Raw genomic sequence first — 18,352 nt, 5'->3', positions numbered from 1 at the left:
TCCAATTCTGCAGTTATGCCCAGTGCGTTTCCTGGCTCCCTTTCTATTTCACTGAAGGCACAAATCCAAGCAATTTCTTGCTTTTCACCAGTAACAATAACAACCAAAGCCAGAGTCTCAACTTTCATGCCAAAGGAACACTTACAAACAATTTCCAGAAATCTCCAAATGTGCTTGGAAAATCAGAGCGTTCTTCTGCCCCAGAACTGGATATACATACTGCAGCGAAAAGGGAAAGAATGGCTCCCAAAACTTTTTTTTCCTCGATTTTTACAAAACACAGGGAAGACCCCTGAGACTCACTGCATTAAAACAATCCTGAATTGCCTCAGAAATCTTTGAACAGGAAAAAAGTTTCAAAAACATAGTTAAGAGAACTCCCTCCCTAACTTTTATCTTTTGGAGAAAACAGTACAAAACTTTCTGGAATGCATTCCTTCTTGTTCCAAGTAGGGGATGTTCTTTATGTGTAGTAAGTGCACGAAACTCTCATTACTGTGAGCCAAAAAAGGAGTCCAAGACTCACGTTGAATTTGAAATATGGCCCCTCACACCCTGATAAAAGCAATCACAGTGCTGTCACTTGTGATCGATCTGGCGTGCTTCTCTGTAAAGTCGATAAAGCAATTTAAACGTATTATGTGTCACAAATGAGGTGCGCTTCGGTAAGATTGTTTTCTTATTTCCCTGGCTGACTACTCTAATTTAGTTACTTAAGGGGAAGCTTAAGACTTATTTAACCCATAGTGCATCTAATCACCTGAAATAAACTTGGGAGGGCTTTAATAATTCTCATTAGAAATGTTCTAATCAATAATAGTTTATTACGTAAATACATCTCTGTCTTCGGCCGGCAGGAAATGACCTAAAAGGGTAAGACTAATGGTTTCACTTGGAAAAACCTCAAAGGTAAACAACAAACTCTCAAGGTCTCTAAAGGAGGAAAGTATCTTCTTTCCTTGTGTTTTCCTCTGTCTTCAGCTGTGTTGTTTCTTAAATAAGGCTGTACATTGGCATCACATACACGCTTTAAAAAACGATGCCTCGGTGTCATGCTCCGAAATTCTAATTTAATCAGTATGGGGTGAAACGTGAGCATCAAGATTTTTTTAAACTTCCTTGGGTTATTTGCACAGGCAGCCGAATTTGAGAACTGCCATTCTACTGGGTGCCCGACCATGGCCCCTTTACCATGCTCCAGGGTGTCCTCCACACTTAACTACTTCTTCGTTTGCATCTTGGGTGTGTATTTCCCTTAGTTCTTAAAAATTCACCTTCCAATGCCTCGACTTGGCTCCACCTGTCCTTAACTTGTCCCATTGAGCAGAGGCAACTAGCTGAGGAGACAGACCAGGAAAGAACTAAATCCAAGGAAGTGTGATAACTGTGGCATGGGAACATGGGAAGAATCTGCCTAGCAAGGTAGGTGCAGCATCATGGAAGAGGTGATCTCTGAGCTGGCTTTTGAAGGTATGCAGGACTTCAACAGTGGGGGCCAGAGATATGAGACAGCTGAGCAGAAATGTCTTGGGGAGAGTGTGGTTAACTATCCTTGCGAAAAGGCACATAAGGAAAGATAAAAAACATGAAACGTTTATGCTAGCTTCTACTCAAATAACTTTTCTTTCTTTCTACTTTAGTAATAGATTGTCTAAGTTTTAGTTGTGCAACGGCCTTTGGGAAAGAGACTTTCATTTACCAGTCTCCCTTGCACCTACATGTATCTGTGTTAACAACTTCTGGCCATTGAGATATAGCAGAAGAAATGTTGTAAGGCAGTTTCTATGAAACGTAAAAAAAAAACAACAACTGGTGCATACCATTTGCTTCGTCTTTGTTCCTTCTTCCAGCTGTTGGGATGTGGATACAATGGCTGGAGCCTCAGCCACCATTTTGGCCCAATAGAATGACTGCTATACTCTAAATGGTAAAAGAATGAGCTGGAAGGAACCTACGTTGCTGAACTTAGAACTGCCGTAGAACTGCCATACCAGCCTACACTGTGAACCTCTTCACTTTAAAAAAAAGGTTTTTAAAATTTATTTGAGAAAGAGAGAGAGAGCAAGAGAGAACATGAATGGGGGGAGGGGCAGAAGGATAGGGAGCAGCAGCCTCCTGGCTGAGCGTAGAGCCTGTCACGTGGCTTGATCCCCAGACCTTGAGATCATGACCTAAGCTATAAGCAGACACTTAATGGACTGAGAACCCAGGTGCTCCTACACTTTTTTTTTTCAAGAGAGAAAAATAAACTTTTCATTTAGGTAACTGCTTTCTCCTTTGTAAAATATGATAATGGTACCCAATTCATCAGTTGTTGTGAAGATGAAGTGAGTCAATATAAGTAAAGCATTTAGAAAAGTGACTGGCATATAAGTGATATAATTATGTGTATATAATAATTTTATTGAAGTGCCTTAGGCTTTGTCTTGGACTTTCTTTTTGGGTCTGCATTTTCACTCTAGGTTAGGAGTCAGCAAGCTTTGGCTGACAGGCCAAACATGGGCCACTACCTATTTTGTAAATAAAGTTTTATTGAAATACAGTCATGCTCATTCATTTACGTATTGTCTATGGCTGCTTCTATATGTACTCTGTGCTACAATGGCAGAGTTGAGTAATTGTAATAGACCATATGGCTTGCTGAAAATATTTAGTATGTGGCACTTTAGAGAAGAAGTTTGCCAGCATCTGTTGTAGGTGATCTCATCCAGTCTAATGGCTTTCAATAAATAGGTAAATGACATCCAAATGCATCCATCCCAGATGTTTCCTCCAAAACCAGAATCTCCTGTCCAGCTGTCAACCTGACAAGTCCACTGGCACACCAATAGACACCTCCAACTTCATGCTTTCTAAAACTTGTTCTTCCTACTGTCTTCCCATCTAGGTACCAGCATCCACCTGGGGGTTTAAGCACAAAGCCTTGGCGTCTCCTGGACTGCCTACTTACCCTCACTGTCTACCTCCAACCTAGGAGTAAGTTCATTGGTTCTTCCTCTAAAATCTATACTGCATTAGAGGAAGGGAGAGAATTACGGGGATTTGGTCCAGGCTTGGGATTTGACACTCCCCTTAAGAATAATATAAGACCTTGAGTCAATGAGATCATGTACCACTCAAACCATTTTGGAACTTTTTACTTCCTCAGTCCCAGGTGCATTAATTAGCATGAGTCAGTCTCCCCTTGATTATTTCGATTGTGTGATCCTCATTAAGTGGACAACATACCCTGAGATTAACATTCAGGTGATGTTTCCATAGCAGTCCACAATACCAGTCCCAAGAGATGCTTTGAAGAAAAAGCAATAAAAAAAGGTTCTATGGTCAAATAAGTTTGGGAAATATGCACTGTAGATCCCTCTCTGAAAGAATCACAAATGAAAACTGTCAAACTTCAAGTGACTCAGCATTTCCAAAACACATCTGATCATAGAACACTGCATGTCTTATAACATCTGTTACAACTGTTTCATGAAACACACTTTCAGAAACACAGATTCTGTTCTATGAATATATTGCTGGAGGTAAGGCCATTTGTAGGGATATCTCACCTGGAAGAGTAGTGTTCTCAGATTACACACCAAGGGCAGAGAGCAGGGATCTGGGGAGCTGCCAAGGGGAGTGTCCCATTTTTGGTCTTTACCAAGGAGGAAAGCTACTGGCCAGAAGAGGCAGGCCAGACACGAGGTAGTAGTACAAATCCCAGGTGGCCACACAAGACTGGGGTCCCTGGACTCTGCGACTGAGTCTGTTTGGTAGGAATAGAAACTTAAAGCCCTCCTATTTTAAAACAACTTGTACTCTGACTTTGTTTCTAATTTGCTTTTTTCTCCTTTAGTATTTGATAAAAGCTTTTTGATGATGCCAGCCTGTTACAGCTCTGTGAAAGGAGAGAGAGGGGAGGCTTAGGCTTTTGTTCGCAATCCATCACCAAACAGAACTTGTTTTTCCAAAAATGAGCTTGAAAAGGTGACAACATGGGTTACTAGTGTGAGGGGAAGGGATTGCCATCTGGTCTACTGGGAAAGAAAGGGCCCTGATGAGAATACTGAAGTGCGAACAAGTCACTCCCAGGACCCAAGACATTGGAAGCAGCCCCAGTAACTGAACTGAGAGCTGTCCAAGAGGAGGTTCTCACAGCACAGTCCTGGTGGCTTCCTCCACTTGGCCACTCTTTCCAGGCCTAAGGTCTGGTGGTTGTGTTTTATTTTATTAAGGTGGAATGGCTGCCCTAGCACATACATGCAAAAGACACCACAGACCCAGGTACAATAGCTTTCTTCTAGATGGAATACATCAATTTATAGAATAAGTGGGTTAAAGAAAACAGGCCTTGGTAGCTCCACAAAGATTGTAAAATAGACTCCACATAGGTCAGCGGTTCTAAAAGTGTGGTTCCTGAACCAGCAGCATTTGCATCTTCTGGAACTACTTACAAATGCAAATTCTCCAGCCCCACCCCAGACCCACTGAATCAGACTCTGTGGGGTGAGGCTGCACCCCCAGTGCGTGTGGGGACATGTACTCTCGGGGATTCTGATGCAAGCTAAAGTTTGAGAATCAAGATCTAGACCAAATGAAAAATGTATATACAGATGTAAAAACAGACTAGCACCCTTAAGGCTGGTGGTTGAAAGAGAAGTAAGGCTTTTGAAATATATTTTAGAGCAATGTTATGAGCATTGAATTCTTCTCCTTGCAAAGCCAACAATGGAATGTTTGCTCCTTCCCAAGAATGAACATCTGATTCAAAAGCAAACCTTTAATGGCTGATACAGTCTGATGAAGCTTGCACCATCATCTAGAAAACATACAATAAAGTTTCAGTTTGGTAAAACTTTAATTGGAACACTGGCTAAATAATAATGACGAGGTCTACTGCATGTTATAACAAAACAGTACGACTGGTGGTGAAGATACTTCCATTCATTTTACAGAGTGGAGACTGAGGGGTTGGTGTTCTCACCCTTCTGTAACTGCCAAGAGATGTTAGTATAGAGATTTTGGCTCTTGATTTGCTATTCTAGAACTTGCTTGTCACATTTCCCCACACTGCTTTTCTAAGAGAAAATTATTTTGATATTTCGAAAGTTCTGGGCCACTAATTATAGGATTCAACACAAATTCAAGGTTATTAATGATTTATTTGTTTTTCCAAAGATGAGTTTAATGTAATGCCTCTTTATATATTTATTTTGATTAAAATATTTCCCTCTGTCTCTAGAAAAAAACCTCTTCAATATTACACGTTTTTATGAATATCACTTATGCTTTGTGTGAATAGCATATAGCCACTCATTTTATGTACTTTTTTTAATTAATGAAAGCAAGTAGACCCATTTCAACTTACTTTAATGTGTTAAGGTGATTATTTCATTGTAGTTCACACTGATGGCCTTGATTTGAAAAGTTGAGTGGTTATTTGAGTGGAATGGTTTTGACATTTAACAGCTGGAATATACTTTCTTTATTCCAGAATAACATGTCAGAGTTATTAATTTTAAAACCGATTTCCCTAATAATAGGAATAATGAATGAATGATTGAGTCATCTGCATTTACTTTGTTTTTCATTTTTAAGAACAACTACTGCAAAATCTAGGCTCTGTTGCAATTCACGTAGTTTTCAAAAGATTTATTCTTTGTTCATTAAAAGCTTCTTTCTTATATTCATACTTAAAAATGTTATGAAGAATAATTAAAGGTAAAAAGTTCAAACAAAGTTATGATACATGCTGCGATGTGGATGAACCTCAAAAACAATATGCTAAGAGAAGGATGCCAGTCCTCCTCTATGATTCCATTTTTGTGCAGGGCAGTGAAGGCACATCTGTAGGGAAAGTAGATGAGTGGTTGCCAGGGACTGAGTACAGTAATGAGGAGTAACTGTAAACCAGCTGAAAGTTTCTTTGGGGTGATGGAAATGTTCTAAAATAAGATTGTGGTGATGATTGCAAAACTCTGTAAATATACTAACAATTATGGAACTGTACACTTAAAACAGAGGAATTTTATGGTATGTAAATTATATCTTAATAAGGCTTTATGAAAATAGATGTGTGGTTACAAATAGCTTGAGCCAATTAAAACCGATTATCAAAATAAAAAACATTTCAAAGTTCATGTTGTTCATGTATCAATACCACATACAGGAGGAAGACATGGCCTTTCTCTAAAATTTGCAACAAGCAAGACATATCAACAAGCAGAAGGCAGTATCTGATGCACCAAATACTCCATGTGTTAACTGAATATTGAGTGAAGTGGAATTATTATTTCTGAAACAGCATAGGTTAAATTCTTTATTATTCTTCACTAAGACAAATGTCAGTCAGCTAATAGAATTATTGCTTGATTGTCAACAGAGTTGATGCTCATTTCAAGTCTAGACCCAAAGTTCATCCAACATGTCTTATCTGGAAACCCCATACTGGAAGCAGTCTCACTGAACTTTTTATTCACAACACACACTGCAGCCTGGGTGCACAGAATACACTTATGAACATTTTTGGTATAAATCAAGATGATCTCAATCTGGTAAATTACTCAAGCATGTTCAGAAGCTGTAGCAAGTAAGGCTCCGCACAATAAGTACTTTAGTATAGTAACATTCCAAGACAGCTTAAGGAAAGAAATGATTCATTCTGGGGGGTGGTGGGGGGGGTGGGCAGTGGGGGAGGGGAGTAACAAGTAAAGAGGAAGTGATATTTGGATTGGATCTTCAAGGAAGAGGTGAATAAAAGAGCATCTGTAAAGAAGTAGTCAAAAGCTGGATCTACTTCGTGTTGGTATCCTGAGAACCACATCTATAAATGGTGAACTGATCTTCATTTTACTTCAAATGTCAAAATAATCTAAAAAGATACATAGTTGATACCAAGATTAACCTAAGATACATTTTGATCTTAGTTGTTTTGTCATTTAAGAGGACTGGATGGTGGAAAGAAAAGAAGATCCAATTAAAGCATGAGAAGGTGAATAAAGAGGGAGCATCTACATGTTATCCTCACAGATCTTCAGACCCCAGAGAATCTGTTTTCTGTTCCTCCTACAAAGAAACATGTCTCCCAGGGAGGTATCATACTATCCTTCCAGCCTTAAAAATATCATAGGTGATAGAGAAACAAATAGCTTTGACTCTTGAGACATTGATCCTCAGACTATTGAATGGATGCTTAATAAGAGGGCTTCTTAAAAAGATACGTTCTTCCAATCCCATGAGATAATGAACAAGCCCATCAATAATGACACAAACCTCCTCACATGAACATGTAGGTGGTTTGGAAGATTGGAAACCATTTCTGAATCACACACTTAAACTTTTATAGGAATAAACATCATGGGATACAATTTTTTTTCCAGCATTTTTGCAAAAATGCATAATCTGATCCTCATCATGAGGAAACATCAGTCAAACCCAAACTGAGGAATGTTCTACAAAATCATAGGCCTGCATTCTTCAAACATGTCAGTGTCATGAAAAACAGAAAGATCATGAAACTGTTACAAATTAAAGCAGGCAAAAGAGACATAAAAGCTAGACAAAATACATAATCCTAGCCTAAGTCCTGGACCAGAAACAGAACTGGCAAAAGGAACAAGTGGTGGTGGCCCTGTTGGAAGCCTCCAGAGACCATCTTTTCTCCGGCCCCGGTCTCAACCTCTACCTCCCCTCCCAAACAGGGGACAATTTGTTAAATTTACATAAAGCCTATAGGTTAGGTAATAGTAGGCACCAATGTTAAACTTTCTCATTTTGAGAATTGTATCATAGTTTTCTAAGAGAATTTCTTTGACTTTAGGGGACACTCTGAAGTATTTAGAGTTCAAGGGGTATGATGTTTGTGACTTATTCTTACATGATTCTGAAAAATAATAACGTGTGTATATACAAACAGATGCATACATACACTCACATATATTGTGATAAGGTGAATGTGGCAAACAACTGATGAGTCCAGATGAAGGGGATGTGGAAGTTCTCTGTATTAAACCAACTACCTGGGAGAGTGAAGAGTACTTTAAAATCACATATAAAATTGAAATATAGGTTTGCTATAGCAGAGCAAGAAAACACACAACTCACTCAAACTTGAAGATGGTCCTTTTCTATGCATTTCGTTTTTTCCAGTTCAACTCTTAAAAGCAGAAACCAGCTAAAAAAGCAAGCAAATTTGCAATAAAACAACAAACAAAACCAAACCCCCTCAATTCATCTAGGAAAAGCGTGTCAGATTGATTAGTGTTATTTTTTTTTCCTTTTAGTGGTGATCACCAGGCTTCTATCCTTGATATTACAAAACTTTTTTTAATCATAGAGTACACATTTGTTTCCTTTGTTTGGGGAAGAAATAAGACTCAAACATAGAATGATCACTTCATAGGAAAGTTAAGAATGAGCCTATCATGTGTAACCAGAAACGGATAATAAGAAAGCACTATGCCCTATGTTTGGCCATAAATATTAAATGAGATGAACCCATTGCAGATACCTGTTTCCTTGGAAACCATTCAATTGAAACTCCTGCAAAAATTAACATGTATTTTTTTTTCCCTTAAAGGGCAGGAGCTTCTTTTACTTACACATTTTTGACCTTTAGTTTTATATCTTAAGCTTATTATAAGAAGTTCTTCCCTGGTCTAGGCAAACAAAGAGCAAAATAAGTATCTTTTCATTAGTTGTGACGCTGGGCTTATGACAGTATGGCCTCTATAAGCTGCACATTATGGGGCAGCTATGAGTAGTTGGGGTAAAATTTGCTACTCACCAAATATTGCCCCCACATGGTATTCTAACTCAAATGCCAAGTAAATTCACAATTGAATTAAATAGTCATATTTGCAATACAGTTTTCTGTTTTAAGAAGCAGTAAAGTTAGTAAAGTCAAGTCTCTTGTATAAGTCAATACTGGAAAATATCATGGCGATAGAGATTCGCCAAAGATAATAATTCTGTTTCAGGTCAATGCCACGGAGGATGGCTTTGGGCCATGGAGGATTTCTGACTCTTATTTCCAAAGCTCAGTTGATTTTGGATTTCTGGTATCTTTGCAGTGTGGATAGAGAAGTGGGATCATATTTATTTCAGTCCAAATCAAAATGGCTGAATTGTCCCAGGACATGAAAAATTGATCTCTAAAAATAGTTCATATTAGCATCAGCTACAGAGTAGTCTAACAACAGAGAGAAACCATCCCTGTGTCAATATAGGTCATACATACAGGTGAAATGGCTTCCCAGGATACTTGCCTATTTTGTCTGCAGTGTCACTATTATGCAGGCTTACCCTTGGTATGCAGTCTCTGTACCTCCAGAGGTACTCAAACCCAAAGCCTCTGTCCTGGAGAGGTACGGATATACTGGTCACCAACACTTTCAGAGGAATAAGTTTATTATGGAGCATGAGTATGTTTCCAGAAGCTGACAGGGGTTTTAGAAGCCCCGACTTACTGGGGAATCGAGAATGGGTGTCTGCCTAGTCTGAAGTCTTCTGTTCCTGGGGGAAGCTGTCCAACAAGAGAGATAAGACCACTGAAAAAGATGGTGAAAAGTAACCGATTGCCCAATTTATCTGGGAGTTGCTATGTTTTCCTGATAATCACAGTTTAGGTTTGGGGGATCAGTTCTAACTTAATATATTTTGTCCTGTTTTCCCCACAAGGGGGAAATATGGTTATCGTATTAGAGAGGTACTTTAAAATGGATTGTAGATTAATATCCTTGGTTTCTTTATGGACAATTAATCTCTGAATACATTCTTTGCTGGAGAGAATTAGTGATTTATCCAAGGTTAAATACTTGGTAAATGTCAGACTTAAGAGCCCAGCCATAGTCTTCTATTCTCAATATTCCCTATGTTCCTACCAAGTACTGGGGAGCATTCCTAAGATTTAATGCAGCAGGCCACCTATGTAATTTGAGAATTCTTGAAGTACTTTCCCCCCTTCCTCCAGCTTTATTTTATTTTATTTTTAAAGATTTACTTTTATTTATTTATGATAGACATAGAGAGAGAGAGGCAGAGACACAGGCAGAGGGAGAATCAGGCTCCATGCCGGGAGTCCCGATGCGGGACTCGATCCTGGGACTCCAGGATAGCGCCCTGGGCCAAAGGCAGGCGCGAAACCGCTGAGCCACCCAGGGATCCCCCCTCCAGCTTTATTGAGGTATATTTGACAAATAAAATTGTAAGACATCTAAAATGTACATTGTGGTGATTTGATGTACACATACACTGTGACAGGATTTCTCCCCTCTGAGTAATTAACACATCCATCACCTCAGGTATTTTATATCTACAATTGTATGTAAATGTATATAATATTATATATGTATAAATATATACAATGTATACATACATATATATATCTTTGGTGAGAACATTTAAATTCTACTATTTTAGCAAGATTTCATTTATATATTACAGTGTTAACAATCTTGGAATGTCTCCGTAGCCCCAGATCAACATGTCATTCACACATTATCCAAATTTGGCTGGAACCTCTGTGTTCAGTAGTCTTTCTTGGCAAGGTGACATTTGTCTTTAGAACACTGTGTCACAGACTTCACGGTGGGTTAATGCTGCTCCTACTGCCCAGCACACAACTGACAGCATGCACAGTGGCATGTGGCAGTCCTGCTCCTTATTTTCTCTCTCTCTCATCCATTCCTTGCTATTCTCACCCCTTCATGGCTCCTTCCAGTCCATTTCTTCTATTGGCATTACAGGACCTTGTCAAGGGAGAAAGGAATCTGACCCAATCCATCCACTCGGAGACACTAGTGACTTGATAAGATATCCAGCTAGGAGGTTTGCATTTTAAAGGGCCACAGAGAATTCATGACAACCTGTGGGGGATGTCTGAGGAAAGGAAAGGCTTTGAATTCCAGTGGTTACTTCTGATATCTCTGTAAGGCTGACTCTCCCAACAGTACCTTTCAACTTCATTGCCAAATTCTACAGGTTAACCACCCACATCGTACCCTATTTTGTCTGAAAACTACCTGTTGGAAGTATCAAGGTATTTGGTTGTTGTAACTATTCCCCCTGCATCTGTAATATTCTGAGCTTGCTTGCTTGCGTATTTATTCATTCATTTATTTATTTATTTATTTATTTATTTATTTTCTGAGCTTTAGAAACGTCAATCCTGTCATTATCTACTTAGTGGTTATTTTCACATGGGCCTTCTATAACCCTAACATCCAGTCTGCTTCTCTTCTTTCAAAGCTTCATTGTAAAAATAACACACACAGAATTCCACAATTCAGTGAGAGAGGATTCCCATTTTACAGATGAGGAAACTGAGGCTCAGACAGGCTAAGAGACTTGCTCAAAGCTGGGTGGCTGTTAGAGCAGCACCAGAATTTGACCTTGGACCTTATGACTAGGTAGGTGCTGAAGACCACGCCTCCTGTCACACCAGGTCTGACTGCATTGCACCTTCTTCTGTGTTGTAGACCAGTGCTTTCCCTGTGCCTTAGATTCCTTCCATGGGGTGCCTGGAATTCCCTTGCCTTTTTGTGTCATAAGAAAGTATAATGATAGGGACGCTCAGTGGTTGAGGGATCGAGTCCTGAATTGGGCTCCCCATGTGGAGCCTGCTTTTCCTTCTGCCTATGTCTCTGCCTCTCTCTCTCTGTGTCTCTCATGAATAAATAAATAAATATAATCTTAAAAAAAGAAAGTATAATAATACAGAGCTCTAGTGTTGGAGCTGGACTGCCAGAGTTTGAATTCCAGTTCAGCTTCTTCATACTTTTCTTGGTTTCTTATTTACATTTTTAATTATCAAAAGGGTTTGAAAATTATCTTGGTTGTTTCTATGGACTCTTCTTTCCATTGTTTATGCCTCTCTACAGCTGCGTGTGTAGTAGATGTTTGGTTTTGCTTCTCTTTATGTTTATATGGTTGTGAATGTATTTCAAGGCCAGGAAGGGCAGCAAACATGGAGAAGCAGAGCCTGAGGCTAAGAGAATATTTCTATCCCCAAAACAGTTATCTTGTCATCTCTACTAAGTGGCAGGCACTATGCTGGGTGCTTTACACACATTAGCTTTCATCTCTACGATGAAAGCCAGATAGCATGACCCCATTTAAAATTAAGGGGACAGAGGGTCAGAGAGGTTAAAAAAAATCTGCCCTGAGTTGGTATATTTAAGAACAAGGAGGCCACCTAAGTATGTCTGACTATAAAGCATATGAACTTAACTTTTAAAGAAAACTGCACAGGGTATTCATAAATGCATTCTTATTGTAAAAAAAATCTTGCATGCAGTTGTATTTGGAGTTAGAGTTAGCATCTCCTCCTTTACTCTGCTCTTTCATTTTTGAGCTACCTAGTGTCACGGATTGACCTGTACCCAGGGCCTCTGGTCTATGCACATTTGTGCACCCGCAGTGATACAGACTTTTGAAACTGTAAGTGGAAGCCCACTGTACTTAATGCCTGGTGGCTTCTCTATTTTGTGTTCCTAAAAGTGCCTTTTTTTTTTTTTTTTTAAAGATTTTACTTATTTACTCATGAGACACACACACACACACACACATAAGATAGGTAGAGACATAGGCAGAGGGAGAAGCAGGCTCCTCACAGGGAGCCTGATGCAGGACTTGATCCCAGGACCCCAGGATCATGACCTGAGTTGACCGCTGAGACACCCAGGCATCCCTAAAAGCACCTCTTTTTAAGAGGTGTTTATTTTTTAAGAACCTGTGTATTTTTTTAGTGGATACTTTAGATATGCTGTCGTTTATCTGAACATTCTCCTATGGATAGATATTTGGAGTGTTTTTATGTTTTCAGTAACAAAAACAAAGGTGCAAAGAAAACAGGTGAACACGGATCTTCATTCCTGTGGGTATTCTATGGAACAGAGTATTGTAAGCAGGACGGCTGGGTCAAAGCATATCTTCATTTACGGTTGTGATAGATACTGCCAAAATGGCCTTGGAAAGCCTGTGGTCCATCTACTGCTCCATGCTGCATCTCAGTGAAAACTGAAGTTGGATAAAGGAGCCTTGACTTTCTGATGTTTGCCTCCTTTGCCATTGCCCTGTTTCCAGTGTTTTCCTCCTTTCCACTTCAGCTGATTGCTTTTCTTTCATTTCTTGCCCTCTATTTCTTTCTGTCCTGTTCTACTTATGGGGTGCTCTTTCCTGCCTTTGAAGTATCAAATCTCACAGCTCTCTTGCAGATACCAGAAGCTAGTGGAGAGCACTTATTCTCATGTTGATGGCTAACATTCTAAGAGTGCCCTTGAGGTATATGAATCACACTGGCACTCTCAGCTGGGACCTCGCATCCTGATGTATGGCGAGTAGGGGCAGAGTGGAGAGCTGAGATGGATGGAGCAGATGGTGGTACTAGTGGAAGGGCTCAAGCTTTTTAATTCTCCATCTTCTAAAATACTCATTTACCTGAAGATGTCCTTGTATTTTACTTAAGGACAAAGATAGCAATCACCCGTTGAAAATGTGAATGTCTAACTTGAAGGATTATAATGCATACAATGACTTGGCTTTACATCTCTCATTTTTAGAACACTTTGTTATTTTGGTAAATGAGAATTATATATCATTTAAAATTGTCATCATTGATTTGATTCATTTTTTCCTCCTTATGAAGAGCATGAGTTAATAGTCTGCCCCTTTACTGACATAAGATACTGTTTTAAAAATTACTTTAACTTGTCTAAATCTTGAGGACTGGCCTTAATAAATTATGGTATATCTATAAGCAAGTATAATTTATAGCTAATAAAAGTCAGGATTCAGAGGAATACTTAATGACAAAGGAAAATGTTCATGATATGTCATTAAGCATTAAAAGCTGGTTAAAAAATGGTACGTCCGTCTAGTATGATCCCAAGTTTGTAAAAAATAGATACATACAGAAAAAAGACTGAAATAGTGTAAAGATTTTAACACTGCTTATCTTTGGATGATCGAAATACAAATGATTTCTAAAAAATTTTTTTGTTGAACTTTCGGGAACTTTTCCATTTTGTACATGAACATGGAAGGCTTTTACAATGCGAGAAAGTAACTTTAGTAAAATTATTTAGACTTTTTTTCTCCTTGCCTTCCTCGGATATAAGACTCGGTTCTCTTGCTATTAAACATAGAACTGATCTACAGAGAAAATTCAGTGAGATCACTAGATTGCTCTCCATCTTTTTCTGATGCAAACCAGGGAGATGGGTCAGTCCCTGTGTTTTTTTCTACTACTAGGTTTCAGCCTATCAGAAGGTCCCTGATTAACATTGAGCACAAACATCCAAGTATGGAGTCTGACTGTCTGGGTCCAGACCCTGTTAGATCCAGGTACAGGGGTGCATACATCTAACTAGGACCCATCCTTGTGGAACTGGTGGGACCCTGTGGTTCCAAAGAGAAGTTCAGGAAGGCATGAGAGATCTGCATGAAGAAGTCTTCTAAGTACTTAGAGGAGGATCAAGGCCCCAGCCAAACAAAGTGGGATTCTCTGAAGGGCTCAAGTCCCAGAGGGATGTGTTACCAAGCCGAGTGATTAAATAGAACATCCAGTTGGCAATTAAGATAAACCAGGCCTAAAGGAAGCCCAGTCAAGAACAGCGACTTAGGGGACTCTCCAGGTGCAATCAAGGAAGGGAAGAAAAATGCACATTCCCTGAGTGTCCACTAGGTGGCAGGCCCTTTCCTACACTAAGAGCTTAAGTGCAGTCTCAGGCATTTTCTGATACTCAGGTTTTTAAGAATCCTCCTGTGGGCTGGTTAAAAAACACAGATTTTGATCCACTTTTCAAAGCTTCCAGTTCAGCAGTCTGAGGTGAGGCCTGAGAATCTGCATTTCTAACAAACTCCCGATGAGGCTAGTGCCACTGGCTGGTGCACTTCGAAGACCACCAAATACATCATCCCAGACTCTGGGAGAGAAGGAGGTAGGCAGGAGTAGGATGTGGTCCTTGTGCCTGAGCAATCAGTTCAAATTGTGACAAAAACTCCAGGGAGGTGTAGTGTAGAGATAGCAGAGTGGCTTGGGGTCATTTGATGCTGGTTGGAAACAGCCTCTAGAACTCGAGCAGACTGGAATTATGGGCTCTACAGCAGAATGTCAGGTCTCCAGAGCTCTCATTCCAGATAAATGTGCTCCCAGTTAATTTCCTTAGAATGACCATAGCAGACAGAAATATAGGTATATGCAGATTAAAATGAAAGCTGTCTTCAGACCCAGACTGAAAAACAAAACATGAAATTTGTACCAAAAATAAGCCAGAAGGAAAACAATAATTCTATAAAGCATACATTAGTGATTCTCAAATTGTTTGAACTGAAGGACCATTTAAAAACATATCTGGTCCATTATAGTGTAGTACATGGTTCTTTTGCATGAGACTTTTTTATAGCTCTGGCCATGCATTACTGACCAGGCAAGTGGGACAACTCTCGACTGGTCCAGACCCTGTTCAGTGAGGTGAGCCCACTGATCATGCATGGGAATGTCAGTGGTTAATGACAAATTGCTATAAAAGTTTTTAAAGCTTACTCTTAGTTTCTGTATTTGCATCAATAAAGAGGAACAGAGCATCTGGGTGGCTCAGTAGGTTAAACATCTGCCTTTGGCTCAGGTCATGATCCCGGGGTCCTGGGATCAAGTCCCCTATCAGGCTCCCTGCTCTGTGGGGAGCCTGCTTCTCTCTTTCCCTCTGCCTGCCACTTCCCCTGCTTGTGTTCTCTCACTCTCCATCAAATAAATAAATAAAATCTTTTAAAAAATAGAGAGGAATAATAGCAATTAGTAGGAGGGTCCCCAACCACAAACCACACTTCGAGGTGTGCTGATTGGCTAGATGACTGACCTGACAGATGGGCTCACTGTGGAACTTTGAGAAAGTAATTTGTTCTTTTGGTTCTGGCACTGCAGATCCTTAACTTTTTGTATCCTTCAGGGCTATTTGGTTCTTATCAATTCAATTGGGGTCCTTGAAATGGGACTAGTTAGATGTACTTTTGGCCTTAATGCTATTGCTTCATGCTAGACATCAAGGGTGTTATCCTGCACAGGGTAGGCACTTAATAAACACTTATGGGGTGCATGCATGGATGGCAGCCCAGGACTGAGATATCAAGCATACTTAGGCGTTGGACAGAGATAGCCAGGAAGTAAATGCCTGGCATAAATGGGCATCAAAATGGAACTCTCCTCACAGTGATTTTATACGGGTGGCAAACAGGCAGAGCAGATGGAGAAGAACCAACTTGAAAAAGAAAAAAGTGACTAATTGAGTTGTTTCTCTGGCCTCCCTGGTGCCTCACTAAGTACAGGTGTCCATTGTGAATGAGTAAGATTCAGTTCATAAGGTTCATGGGCCATGACAACTTAGGCTTTCCCATGACATTTTCATGTTGAACCAAGCCACTGCCATCCATTCATGCCAAGATGAACCCTGATGGTTACTTAGAAACTACTGAAGAGTTTTCCTTAGTTGTTTTTCTTTTAATACTAGAATCTTGAGGAAGGACCTTAATATAATAATTTAATTATATTTCCTTATTGAACAGTTCTCTGACTTTAAGCAAAGGAGAACTTAATGAACGCAGAATGGATTATCAACTCTAATCCCCACCCCCTTCAAATGTCATGCCCTACCTCGCACTCACCTGGCCTAATCTCCTTCTCCATTCCTTATCAGACACACAGTGCAGCACCAGGAATTTATGTGATTTAATGATGCATAGCTAATTATACTGATCCCAGTTATAATGATAGCTGCTATTTAGAGAGCACTTAGGACAGGTACTATGCTAAATGCATGCTTAAATATATTATCGTATTTAATTCCATCAATAGTCACATAAGTTTGCTCAAGGGACAGAGTGGAAGGATTAGGATTCTAGCCCAAATTTGTGGTTTTAACTACCGTACTACATTCAGGGTCTTGGGTCCAAATAGAGACTGTTTCCTTTTGCTTTTAAGGTATAACAACAAAGTGAGAAGTATACAGGATTAGGAACTCTGGGTACCCAAGGCCAAGATTTCTTGTAAATGATAGACATAGACAGATCCTATGAATGAATGAATGAACATGGGTACCAACTGTGAATGAATCAAATTTAGTTTGTGAGTTTTTTAGATCATGAAGACACTACAGTTTCATGTTGGTATTTCACTATAAACCAAGGACTGACATGGTTTTGATGCCAGCTCATAAAATCTGAAGATACAATCTGGTTACAAATTCTAAGACTAACTCTCAATTATATCTCAAACAAATTTGCACACATATACACCACACACACAAACATACTTATATGGGGACACTTTAAAAAAACTTATTTTGTTCTTTTTCTAAATATCTTTTCAATTTCTCAAATCTTCCAAATAATAAAGGTGAGAGGCAGTTCAAACACAAATCTCAAAGAGAACATGTATAGTTTTGACTGCACTCAAATCAGAACTCATGCTATTTTATTATTTTTAGATAATTCTATTTTCAACTGACACAATCTATACACTCAACTTCTCAGGTCAATTGGCAGTTCTAAGGAGCTTTTGATATGTTTTCAGAAAAGCTAAAGGACCAGCACTTTTTCTGACAGGATAAATATAAACGTGTTTACGTTCAAGTGAGAACAGTATGCAAAAGTCTCTCATGGCTCATATACAGGAGTCTTTACAAACTTTCAGTAATATATCTTGGTGAGTGACTGCCAGATTTCCAAAGACACAACTTAAAACTTTATCAGAGTCAAAATCTTTCAAGAAGAACCAAAAAGACCTTCTTTTCCCTACATGCTAAATTGAAAAAGAATGGAAAGTTTCATGAACATGGACATTTTAAAGCACAAATGAATTTACAAAGCAAACATTTTGGGGAGCCCTAAGACAATAAAGCGATCAGCACAAAGACATCTGTCAGGGTGGAGGCAACCTGAGGTAAAGACCAGTTAAATCTAATGCAATCAGGAACTTAGACCAGTTTAACACTTTTTTTACGAGGTGACAACCTCCTAACACCATAATCTTGCCTTTCAGGAAGATGACACAAGGATTTAATGAGTAAAAGAAAACAACTTAAAACCTTTCTTTTGAATGTGAATTGTCTATTTGGGTTAGAGGTAGTCTTTGAGATCCCATTAGCTACCGGCACAATTGGGATCTCAAAGTAAATAAATGCACACACACGCGTGCGCGCACACACACACAGGTTTCAAAGCAAGTAGTTACAGAACAAGAGCAGTGTCTGTTTCTCCTCAGATTCAAAAACAGAGTTAAAGCCAAAACCAACAACCCTTCTGCTAATTAGAGAAATAAAAGTCTTCTCCCCGAGTGTCCAATGCAACACGAAACTGAAATTAACTGCTTCCCTTT

At 39.3% G+C, this 18,352-nt stretch overlaps 1 protein-coding gene across 13 annotated transcripts in view; it reads right to left on the bottom strand.

The window, feature by feature from the left end:
- Nucleotides 1-18,352, bottom strand: part of THRB (thyroid hormone receptor beta) — a 371,451-nt gene that overhangs the window by 52,526 nt on the left and 300,573 nt on the right. The gene's annotated exons all lie outside the window — the stretch shown is intronic.

Source organism: Canis lupus, chromosome 23 (assembly GCF_011100685.1).
Source record: "Canis lupus familiaris isolate Mischka breed German Shepherd chromosome 23, alternate assembly UU_Cfam_GSD_1.0, whole genome shotgun sequence".
In the NCBI taxonomy this organism is placed as follows: domain Eukaryota; kingdom Metazoa; phylum Chordata; class Mammalia; order Carnivora; family Canidae; genus Canis; species Canis lupus.
The sequence above is the reverse complement of the archived record's forward strand: the minus strand, read 5'-3'. Positions and strand labels throughout refer to the sequence as shown.